Source organism: Lagenorhynchus albirostris, chromosome 13 (genome assembly GCF_949774975.1).
Source record: "Lagenorhynchus albirostris chromosome 13, mLagAlb1.1, whole genome shotgun sequence".
Taxonomy (NCBI): Eukaryota; Metazoa; Chordata; class Mammalia; order Artiodactyla; family Delphinidae; genus Lagenorhynchus; species Lagenorhynchus albirostris.
Window position 1 is genome coordinate 35,369,323 of NC_083107.1, and position 12,286 is coordinate 35,381,608.

Sequence of the window (12,286 nt, forward strand, 5' to 3'; positions counted from 1 at the left end):
CTCCCAATTTTGGAATAAGTATAGCTCCTCATGATGACTTTTTGAAAGAAACAGTGTTCACTTGAGTGTGTAAATTCTGACAAGTTTGTTAGTGTAATTTCTATATTAGTCACATTGAATGAATGCAAATGTTAGTTGTATTTTTGATTGATTTTATTCAGAGCACTCAACCGTGGCAAGAAGCCCTGAGTCAGGTGTACTATGCACAGTTGGTATTTAGTTGTAGAGGTAACGTAATATAACTATGACGTGTTACTTGTGAGGTGATGAAATGAAAGTCAAAGATACTACTCTTGGGATGTGGCCTTTCGCAGAGAAGCCCTAAAAGAACGTTTACTGCTTTGGTACGTGTTATAGGATTTTTAAAGTTTGAAAGTTAACAATCAAGAGTTTGTTTGAAGATGCTTTTATGGTTTCATTATTGCTACTGACTTCAAATATGACTTCAAATAAAACACTTCAAAGTGTTTTAATTCCTTTTTAAATACAAAAGAGCCATTGAAAATGTCTGGGTGGAATTTCACAAAAACAAGGAATTCTTCAGACAAGGCACGAGTCCAAGCCTTAATCCAGTCTGGCCTCGGATACCAGTCCTCAGATGTTCCTTTATCAGAGTCAGTAACAATGGGCAGTTATTCACTGTAAATAAACTAGAGCCTAAGTGAGTGAGGGGAGTGAGAAAATATCAAGCTATACAGTTGCTTTGGAGAGGATCTAATTATACTAAAGCCAGTATTTCCTGTAATTTTGTAACATACGTTTATGTTTAACTCCTTGGCTCTATCTGTAGTCATGAATCTTATTACCTGATATCTATCTGTGGTCATGAATCTTGTTACCTGATATCCTATGGGAAAAGAAAATCCAACCCTTTGACATCAGTTAATTAATACTCGTTCTACCTCATCCTAGTTCCTAAGGACTTTGGTGCTGGTCCTATGTGTGGAACTAGACTTGTAAGAGCAGATGGTCCCAGGCTAAGAAATGTATGGTCTCTTCAGTTGGGGAGCTCAGTAGCTTCTTTGATATACAACAAAGTCAAAGAATTTTAAATGAATTATAAAGCTATCTTCAGGGCTTCCCTGGTGGCGCAGTGGTTGAGAGTCCGCCTGCCGATGCAGGGGACATGGGTTCGTGCCCCAGTCCGGGAAGATCCCACATGCCGCGGAGCGGCTGTGCCCATGAGCCATGGCCACTGAGCCTGCGCGTCCTGAGCCATTGTCCGCAATGGGAGAGGCCACAACAGTGAGAGGCCCGCGTACCGGGAAAAAAAAAAAAAAAAAAAAAAGCTATCTTCAGTGACCTTTTTAATCATTCAGTGGCTAAAGGAAAGGATATTCCAAATTATTCATAGCCAAACCATCCCTGAAAGGGTATAGTTTGGGGGACAGTTCAGAGCAGTGACCCAACATGTCAAATTCCCTAACATCAAATTCCAAGGAACTTGTCTCTATGAGCCTTTGTTGGAATTTAATTATATGTTGACCTGTGACACCAGTTTGAACATCTTTTTGATCTGCAAATGTGCTTGGTTGTAATGGGAATTCAAATAGAAAGTCGATCTTAACCTTTTGATGCATTCCTTCATTATGAATTACATCTGCTTACCAGTGAAATATTCTACAAAATGGGAGAGACGTGAGTGAAAGAATTGATATAACATGTAGTAGTTTAAATTTTTAGCCTGAGAATATTACATTAATTTAACTTTTGTCATGTTCATTGCTCATTATGGCTGACACTTTGAGCTACCAACTAACCTTCTGGGTTCCCAAATACCCCTGGTCTGATTTGTAAGTACACTTGTAACCATAAGACCCAGCATTCACTAGAGAAGATTTACACACAACGGGAAGCTCACATCTCGTTGAGTGAGAACATTTCCAGAAAATCTGTTTTGTGGCTTTTTTTTTTAAGTTTCTCTTTTATGTGGAAAGGTGATAGAAGTCTTCATTTATTCGGAGAACTTGGTATAAGTAAACAAAATGGAATCTTATGCAGTGACAACTTCATCTTCCTGATTGGCAAGAACACACTGACTTTAAGACCCTCTTTCATTTGCTTCCGTTTGCTTCCGTTTTCATGGTTCATTTCCAGCCAACACAGCATTTCTGAAATGCCAGCATTTGCTTTGTGTTTTCTGGCATTGTATCTAAGCAAACTAAACTTAGATGGGTGCCAACAAGGTAATGCCATGCTTTTCTGAAATTCCAGAGATCAGTTCTTTAAATGAAATTGGAGATAGTGGAGTTGATTTGCTGTTTGATCCAAAATTTGATCTCCTTTCTGGACCAATTGTTTTCTCATGGAGAAAAACTATTCTATGACCAGCAAACAGGTACCAGAGGCTAATATATACTGGAATTAATGGATAAGAAAAAGTAGTGCAATGCATCATGATCAATGTGATTAGAAAAGTAGCTCAGAGCAAAATTCTTTTTGGTGTCTTAAATGAGTGATGTGATTTGGACCTGTATGGCTGGGACAGAAACTATTTATCTGATTTCATTCTGCTTCTTAAAAGCTAGAGGGCCTTTGGCAATAGAGTACAGGCTGCCCTCTTGAAGGGAAGTCTGTGCAAGAGAATATAATACTTGCAGGAGACAAAGTTTAATCCTTCATAAAACTTGAAGAGAGTGTGACAAATAAGAGGGTGTCTTGTATAGAGTCAGCCTTCAGTTAAATATTCATTGAATATTTGAGCAGAACTGGACCCTTCATCCTTCATGAAAGATGAAGAGTTATTTTTAATTTTCTAGCAACCTTGAGATCACAAGATAGGAGAGAGGAACTTCTTTCTTGAGTGGCGAGGGAAGTAATGAGAATCTTTGCTGACAGTTGTGATATACCTTTCTCTCCTTGTTCTGTGGGAGTCATGGGGAAACCTCAAAGAAGAAAGCCTGTTGACAACTTAAACTGGAAAGCAAGAGCTGATTTTTTTTTTTTTTTAGCGGTTCGCGGGCCTCTCACTGTTGTGGCCTCTCCCGTTGCGGAGCACAGGCTCTGGACACGCAGGCTCAGTGGCCATGCCTCACGGGCCCAGCCGCTCCGCGGCACGTGGGATCTTCCCAGACTGGGGCACGAACCCATGTCCCCTGCGTCGGCAGGCGGACTCTCAACTGCTGCGCCACCAGGGAAGCTCCAAGGGCTGATATTAATTTGGTCTTTTTCTCCACATGAACATCACAATTTACAGTGCTCTATTAAACTCAGTGGGTTTTTTTTTTCAACATTAAATAAGATATCTGGAGAGGGATTCTTCTGTTTCCCCCACCCTGAGAGCGGTTGTTTCATTGAATACCTTCTAATTACCTGACTAGTCAGACGTGTTTATCCACTGGGAAGGGAAGCATGTATTGAATACCTACTTTGGGTTCATTTAGTCAACAAAAATATATTGAGCATGTAGTAAGTGAGAGGCACTGAAACTACAAAGAATAAAACAGACATGGTCCCTACCCTCACAATGCTGAAAATCTAGTCAAAGGGAACGAGTAAGTAAGCAATTACAATATGTGTAAGTGCCATGACAGAAATAAAGATCGTTTAAGAGCACATAGGAGGGGCACTGAACCAGACTTGGGAGGTCAGAGAAGCCTGACTTGAAGGAAGAGGACAGGGGAAGGTGGCAGTGGAGGCAGTGGGAAGAGGATTCCTAGCGAGGGATGAGCTTGTGCAGAGGCTCAGCACCAGTAGAGAGCAGTGCATATTTGAGGAACTGAAACTGAATGTAGCTAAGTGGAAAGTATAAAAAAGGGGAGGAAAAGATACAGGCAGGAGACACATCAGACAGGGCTTTTGTAAGAAAAGCCAAGGTGTCCTTGAGCTCAATCCTGATAGCCATAGGGAGATGGGGGATGATGAGATCAGATCTGCACTTTTGAAAGGTCACTCTCTCTGACTGCTGTGAAGAACAGGTATGCAAGACTGGATGCAGAGAGACAAAAAGTTGCAGAATAGCCCAAGTGAGAGATGATGGGGAACTGCATACAGGAAGTAGCGGTGGGAATGGAGAGAGGCAGATGCATCTTAAACATTTAATGTATTTAAAAGACTTGGCAGGACTTTATGACTGACCAGATGAAAGAGGAGCCATGACTCTGGCTTGGGCAACTAGATAGATGGTAGTTCATTCCCTGTATAGTATAACAGAAGAGCAGGTTTATAGGGAAGGGGAGGAGGATGAATGTAGTTTGAGATCACTATAAACCATGATGCTGTTCTGTTGGCAGTTGAATGTATGATTCTGAAACCAAAAATAAGATCCACCTTGGAGATACGGATTCGGAGAGTATCAGCCTGAGGTCCTATGAGTAAGACCTCCCAGGAAGCTGTGACCCAACCAGATGGAACATTAACATGAAGGGGTAGGGTGGAAGAAGAAAAACCCATAGGAAAGACTGAGAGATGTCAGAGGAAAAAAAAAAGAAAACCAGAAGAGATTGCTGACGTGGAAGTCAAGAGAAGAGAACCCATTAAGAGGGCTGGTGTCAGTGTCAAATTACTGAGGAGCAAAGTAAGTCAAGGGTTGAGCAATATTCATTGGATTTAGCTACAAGGAAGGTGTCTGTGACCTTGACAACTGCATTTTCAAGGAGTGAGAGAAGTAGAAGCCAAGCTTCAGAGGTTTGAGGATGAAGGAGTAGAGACCTGGAAAAGTCAAATAGTTTGGTTATGGAGGGGAGGAGATGGAGAGGGAGAAGCCAAGGAGAGAAGGGAGGGAAGGGAGTAAATAGGGAATAGAGGAGAGGCAAGAAGGGGAGAGGAGGAGAAGGGAGAAAACTGGACAGAGATGCAAGGTTGAAGGAAAGATTTTTGTGTGTTTGCTTTGCAGATTAGAGCTACTTAAGGATGTTTGAAGGCTGAAAGGAAGGAGCCTTTGGAGGAGGGGAGGAGGATAATGGATAGAGCATAGGATGGGGGAGATTGGATCCGTAGTACATGGGAAGAATTAGCCCGAGACAAGCTAATTTCATTATAACTGGAGAAAAGGGGAAAAAAACCAACGGTGTGGATATAAGCAATGTTGGAGGTGGGCAACTGAGTGGGGAAGTTCTTATCTAATGGTTTCTTGTATCTTCCCTCTGAAATAAGCAGAGAGGGAAATAGGAGAAGAAAGAATGAAAATTTGAGGAGCATGAAGGAGGTTTGAAGTGGCTACTGGAGAGAATTGGAGACACTGCTGGGCAGCACTGAGGACCCAGGTGAGGGTGGAGAATATACCACATATTGGCAGTGATCTGCTTAGTCATGTGATTTGACTGACCATCAGCATTTGAACCCCCAGTATTGATGTGGGGAGGCAGTTATTGGTCCAATATTGTTACATAGTTATGTTTGGTTGCAAGTGACAAAAAAAAAACATGAAAGAAGTCAATTGCCCTCTTACATAAAAATCCAGGTAGACTAATAAGGCTAGAATAGAGCACCAGTGTGTCAGGAATCAAAATTCCTTCGACTGCCTTACTTTGCCATCAGGGTTTGGCTTCCATGTCATGTTCTAACATGGTTACTCCAGCTCCATCCATTTTGTTTGCATTTTGGGCAGCAGGAAGAAGGCAGGACCAGCAGAAGGGCATATGCCACTTCTACCTAAATCCATTGACCATAGCTTGGTCCTTTGACAAATCTAGCTGCAAGGAGGCCGAAAATTTTAGTCTTTATTATGGATGGTCATGTGACCAGTTACATTTTAAATTTAAAAATTAGAGCCCAGACCTTGGGAGATACTAAGAATCACTGCCACAATAGGGTTTACCTGGGTAGGTACAACAGAATGGGGCTAGGAAGTAACTGATATTGTCAAGAGGGATTTAAGTAGACAGAAGGGAGCCAATAAAGGTGAGGAAGGAGCTGAGTGATCTGGTCATTTTTGTTCAGGTATCTCTTCACCCTAGTGTGGTTTATGTATTTTCACATTTCAGAGGAAAGTAAACCCCCAACTTCAGGGTGATGTGCCCTGATTGTCTCAGCCAGTATGTCTTGGCAGGGCACTATTGGCCTTTGAGGCAGGCCAATTCTTCATTGTACAGGACTGTCCTGTACATTGCAAGACATTCGAAGCTCCTAGCTCCCACCCACTAAATGCCAGTGATACCCCAGTCATAACAACATGTTTCAATAATCTTAAGGAGGTGTTACTGCTCACAGTTGAGGACCATTGGTCTAAATTAATCATGGTAATCCCCTCCCCTTTGATTGGCTCAAGGGTGGACAATTTAAACCTTAGTGAAGTAGCACATGGCTATCTCCTAGTCACCATGATTGGTTCATGCTATTCCAATTAATGGAAGGTTAAGATTTTTGTTTGATGCTTATAGACTCACTCCCTCTCAGTCCCTCTGGACATAATGAGGAAGTATGTGGGCCCAATTGCTGCTGACATCCAGCCTATAAACACTAGGGGAGTCAGTCCCAGAATAAAGCAACGCTGAGGGTTTGTTGAGTGGAGAGATGGAAAGAAACAGAGACCATAGTAATTCTGAACTGCCGCCAACCCAAGGCCCTTGCCACTGATGAATTTTCAGCCCCTTGAGTCAATAAATGCCCTTAATGTTCAAACCAGTTAGACTTGAGCTGCCTGTTACTTGCAAATGAAAACACATTTAATAAAAGAAGGAAGTAGAGGAAGATTGGGTCACGGGAGTAAAAGTATAGGGAAGGATGTAAATGAGAGTAAAGGATGTGATAGATGAATGGAGGGGCTTAGGCCTTGGGTAGAAACCAAGGAAAACAGGGAGAAGAGGCACACTGAGTTTGGCTGGATGTAAGATTTTATCAAAATTAATCTCTCTTCTCTTGGACTGGGGATTGAGAGTAATCAGAACAGTTCTAGCATTGTGCTAGGTTGACCCAATGAGGCTTATATTAACTCTAATGTGTAGAAGAAGAAACTCAAGACTCACCCAAGGACCTAAAGCTAGTAGCTGGCAGAGCTACTGGCAGTAGCTAGTGAGATTGACTCCAGTACTCAAGTCCTTTCCGCTAATTCCCCACTGCTACTTGATGCCAAAGAGGTGGAAACAACCAGATCTACCCCTCATTAATCCTTTCCACACCTCAATCCAGGACGGCAGGTAAGACTGACTGGGTCAGTAGGACTGTTTTCCCCTGGATAATGGACGGTCTACCCACAGGATGTACTGTGTTTGGGGTACAAAGCACAGATGGGTCATGGGCAAGCTGGAGTGGCAAGAGAGCTTACAAAACCAACACCAGCACAAATGAAAGGAATAAACCCAGGGTGCACCAAGAAGGAGAAATGGCTCAGAGGTTCCTGGTGAGATGAAAAGTATTGAATGTTAATTGTCAAGCATCAAATATTAGATTCTGTGCATCTGCATTTTTTTCATTTCAGAAACTTATTTTTTTCCCATTTTACTTTATTTTTTGAATAGTTAATGCTTACACATGGTACAAATACAAAAGTTTACAGTGAAAAATAAGTCTTTCTCCTCTGTCCTGGAGCTACTGTCCCTGGAGGCAACCAGTGTTGACAGAATCAAGCCCTGCCCTCTCCCTCACCCCTCCCCTCCTCCGTCATAGGCTGAGGTACATAAGCTGAGTTCTCTTCATTCAGTAAAGATACAGACCTTCCTAATGTAGGAGCCTTGAAATGGACACACTAAATAAATCAGATTTACAAAAATATATATGGTAACTTTATTGTCTATAACGACTTCTCGCTAAAAAGCCCCCATTGCTGATGTAGGTGGAAAACACTTGATCTTGCAAATAAAATATATCTCCTTTAGGTTTAAACCAGTCTCCCTTGGGAAATCACTCAGTCTTTCGGGGTTTCTCCCTCATCGCAGGGTTCTTCTCTCCCTGTTCCCTCTCCAAAAATATTGCCCAGGTGAAAGGCACGCTACAGGGGAGGTGCAGGGGAAGTCTGCCAACCGCCAGGCCTTCCTGACCACGAGGCCATGGTGAGGAAATTGTTTTCTCTGGCCTTTGGGCTACAGTGATTCCAGCTACTGACAGCCACAGTCCCCACCACGGCCCTCAGTGGTAATGGCCGCACACCTTGTACCTTCTTGGCCCAAGGCCAGGCCTCCTCCAGCCCGTTCATCCTGTCAGCCTTCGTCATTCTCCCACGGGCTCTGCTGCAGACCATGCACAGGCCCGGGAACTGGGAGCACTTCTCAAGGCCCCTCGTTGCCCAACCCTAGCATTTCCGCTTCTCTGTAGTTGGCCTAGTTCCAAAGAGAAAAGCAGGGTACACATCCCTCCTGCCGTAGGGCCCCTCCACCCCTCATCTGGGGCAGCCCTGTGCGCACACCCTCTGACTCTCACAACTTCCTGCCTGCTGCTTTAACGTTTATCTTCCTTTCCAGTCATGGGAAAACGGCTCTGACATCACATCCTGTGTTCTTCCTGGCACTGTCTGTGACCTCCTCAGGGGCAACCCTCCAAGCTCTGCCTCATCTGTGTATGCAAATACATTCTTTTTTCTTTCAACAAAGTCTGGCTTTTACGAATCAAAGGCAGTTAATTTCAAACTATTGTCTTGCTATGAATTTTTTTTTCAATCCTATTTTGAAACTCAAAGTAAATGATGACTTACCCATTCTTGGCTGGGCTTTTTCCTCCCCGTGACTCAAAGCATGTCATTGACTCATTGGGTGGAGGATCCATGGGGACTGGGTTTACCAGGAAACACGCTGGTTGAATATCTCACAATGTTATCTCCATGACATCAGCATAAGGCTTCCAGTGCTGCGGGGAAGCCAGTGTCAGTGTGGTAAATGTTACTAAGTTTTCAGCTGTGACTTGGGTAAACCCACTTGATGCAAAAACTTCATGGTCCTCAAAGTGAACAGAAACCTGATTCTACCGTTACCCACCCAATTAGGCAGTGCAAGCCTGAGTCATTCTGGATTCCTCTCTTTTCTTCACACTCCATATATCACCCATCTGCTATTCAGAACCACCAAAGGGAATGGGAGACTTTTTCTAATTGTCACAAAAGCACTGTGTGGGCCAGCTGTGGCCTTGCTGCTGAAACCCTCAGCCTGGCTGCCAGCATCTGTCATTGGACTTCTGCCATTGTCTCCTCCGTGGTCTCCCGCTTCTATGTCCGACCTCCTACAATCTATTCTCCACAAAGCAGCCAGACTTTTCTTTTTAAAATATAAATTAGATCCTATCACTTCCCAGCTTCCCTGCTTTAAATCCTCCAATAGCTTCCTATCACTCTGACCTGACGCCGCCTCCCTCTTCAGCCTCATCTTCCAAGCCTTCCCTCTTACTCTACTAGAGCCACACTGCCCACCTTTCTGCTCTCAAATACACCAGGCTCATTTCAACCCCAGGTCCTTTGCACTTACTGTTTCTTTGCTAGCAGAGCTCTTCCCTAAATTGTCGCACTACTGCCTCCTTCTCAGCCTTCAGATCTCAACTCAGATGTCACCACGCGGCCACATCCCACCCCAGGTACCATCGACCATATTACCCTATTTTGTCTTCTTCATAGCCCTTAGTTCCTGAAATTGTATTATTTGTTTGTTTAAATGTTTGTTACCTCTCTCCTCCTTACTTGGAGGGCAACCACCTTGGACAGGGACTTGGTTTGCCTTCTTCAGCCCTGTATTTTTGCATTAAACAGTGCCTGGCACATAATAAGCAGTAAATATGTGTGGACCAAAGCCAACTAAGTTCATGCAGAGGGGAAAAGGAGAAAGACAATATTTTTAAACTTGACAAGCACTCATGGATACCTTTTTATTAGTTTACAATTTAGAAGAAATCATTTCTACTAGTTTCTTTGTAAGGGAATCATAAGATTAATGTGGCTTTCCAGTGAGAAACTTGGCTGCAAGACAGAACTAGCATCTATATTTATGCCACAGAAAAGCAGCTTTTTCAAATAATCAAGTCAGATCAAGGTATAAATTGTTAGCCTCATTTGCCAGGTACAAAATTTGAATGATTGCATGTGTGTTGCTGTGTGCTTAACCTGCTACAGATCACCTGCAATTTTAAGGTTCCCTGATTGCTAAAAGTTGTTTACTTGATTTCTTTCATTTAAGTGTAGCTGAAGCTGCAGGGCTGATCAGAGACAAGATGTAAAAAGAGAGGTAACATTAGTGATTTTTCAGGCACACTATCAGACAATTACCCACAATCTTTAGGTATTTCTTATACTTTCAAAACTAAACGCTAAGCTCTCCTTGACTTGGGCTAAATTTTTTTTGAATAACTGATACCCTGGAAAGTCCTGAACAGTTGCACAAACACTGAAGCAGGGACTTTAAAACTCAGCCCTGTGTGAAATGTTTTAGAACAAAGATGTAGGAAAATTAGGCCTCATCTTCTTCAGAATAGATGAGGTCAAACATACTTCCCCATTCCTGGTGTCGCAGAGTCTGACATTTCTGTCATTAGAGCTTCATTTTTTTGTCCTGGAGTTCTCTTTTAAAATGCATATTTTCCTGGAAATATATTAGACTAATTCATGAAGATATTGAAACTAATTAGGTCCATTTTTCCTTTCGGTGGGAGAGATTACCAGCAAGAGAGCCCTGAACAAGAAGGAAAGAGATGAATTGGGAGAGACTAGAATCCCCAGCTCTGGCTTTTCTGAACCTAGACTTGGCGCAGTACAGTACAGTAGTTGTTGAAGTACTTTGGATAATAATATTGTGGGGCAAATGATTTTAAGAGTGAGTATTGTGATGTGTTACTTAATCTAAGAAAATGGATTTTTTAAACTTCAAGTGTTGCTATGCAATATGAATTTTGATGAATTTTTTCCAGTTAGGGTCCCAACAGGAAACAGATGGTACACTTAAATTAGGATAAGTTGAGAAGAGCTTCTTTTCAAAGAGACTGTTTGTAAGGAGGTTGTTGGGGGTGTAATGTAAACCCAAGGGACAGTCTGGGAACTAGGGGTTAAAAGAAACAGAGTGGTTGACACCCTGGGACCCTAAGGGAGTGATTATCAGCATCTGGAAAGGGAGTGTTATTTGGAGCAGACCACAGTAAGAGGAGCAGTGACCTTGACCCAAGCCAACCAAAGGCAGTCTCACTAGGAAAAAGCCAAGGGATGAATACCTTGACCTTCTCTGGTCTTCTGCAAGGGCTCCCCATTGGCCAAAGCCAACTGGAAGCCAAAGAGAAAGAGAACATATTCATGCAGGGCCAGCCTCCTGGGCAGAGAGGAAGGTAGAAAACGGTGGAGAGTGGATCTCAGGAACAGTGTAATGATATTTCCATTTGCTTGACAAGAAGGCTTGAGGAAGAGCCATCCAATATCCCTCCCCCTTCCCACTGCATGCTTTCAGAGTGAAGATGTCTTGGGCTTGCGGAGAGGAAAAGGTGTGTTCTTAACATCAGCTTTGGAGTTTTGATTAATATCTTACCCTTATCTAATTTCTGTATCAAGACTGTTTATAACTGAAGTTGAAAGTCTATGATGCCAGAGTGGCCAGAAAATTTAAGGGCCTGCCACAATTTTCAGCCTAGGGCAGAGAAAGATGACCTCTCTTCCCCCTCACAATCTGACCTTATATATATGTAAAGGAACAGTGGGGGCAAAAATAAATATATAAGGTTGCTTTTTGATTAGGTCAGAGAATTGTGCTTATTCAACATACCACTTATGTAATCTTTACCAACTTTCTCACATTACAAGTAATGAAACTAAATTCCAGAGAGCTTGATTCACATGCCCTGTTTTAGGAAGCCATTTCATGCCCAAATCTGAACTAGAAGTATGAATTGAGACATCTATATATGATGTGCAGCTATAGGCTTACATAAGCAATTAGCACTGGGGCAAATTTCAAACAAGGCCAAAGACGTTGACTAGCTATCTTTGCTCTGTCCCTTGGCTGCACAGATTACCTTTAGGTAGCTCAGTATATGGTGAGTGGGGAAGTCTCACTGGACAACCTAGGCTTCCGTGGTACAGTGATTTGTACATCTGCTCTGCTCTACATCACAGGTTTAGACCTTTGATTTGTGATTCAGAAACTCAATTTCATCTGTTCACCCAAGAAGAATCAGGTCCTGATGAACTGATAGATTTATCAGCCTCACAACAGATTTACTGGTAAATCAAAATGTTCATTGAATTACCCTGAGAAATGTTACTATCAAAAAGACAAGATTGGTGTCAGCTGGTCAACAGTCTGTGGCTGAATTGTTTAGAGAAAGAATACAGACAAATCAGACACATTCATTCTCAAGAAAATAACTCAAAGTATAAATCTCACTGACAGCGGGCCAAAGACAAACATCACATGTAAATGGCAACACATAACATTAATAAATTGCTTTACTG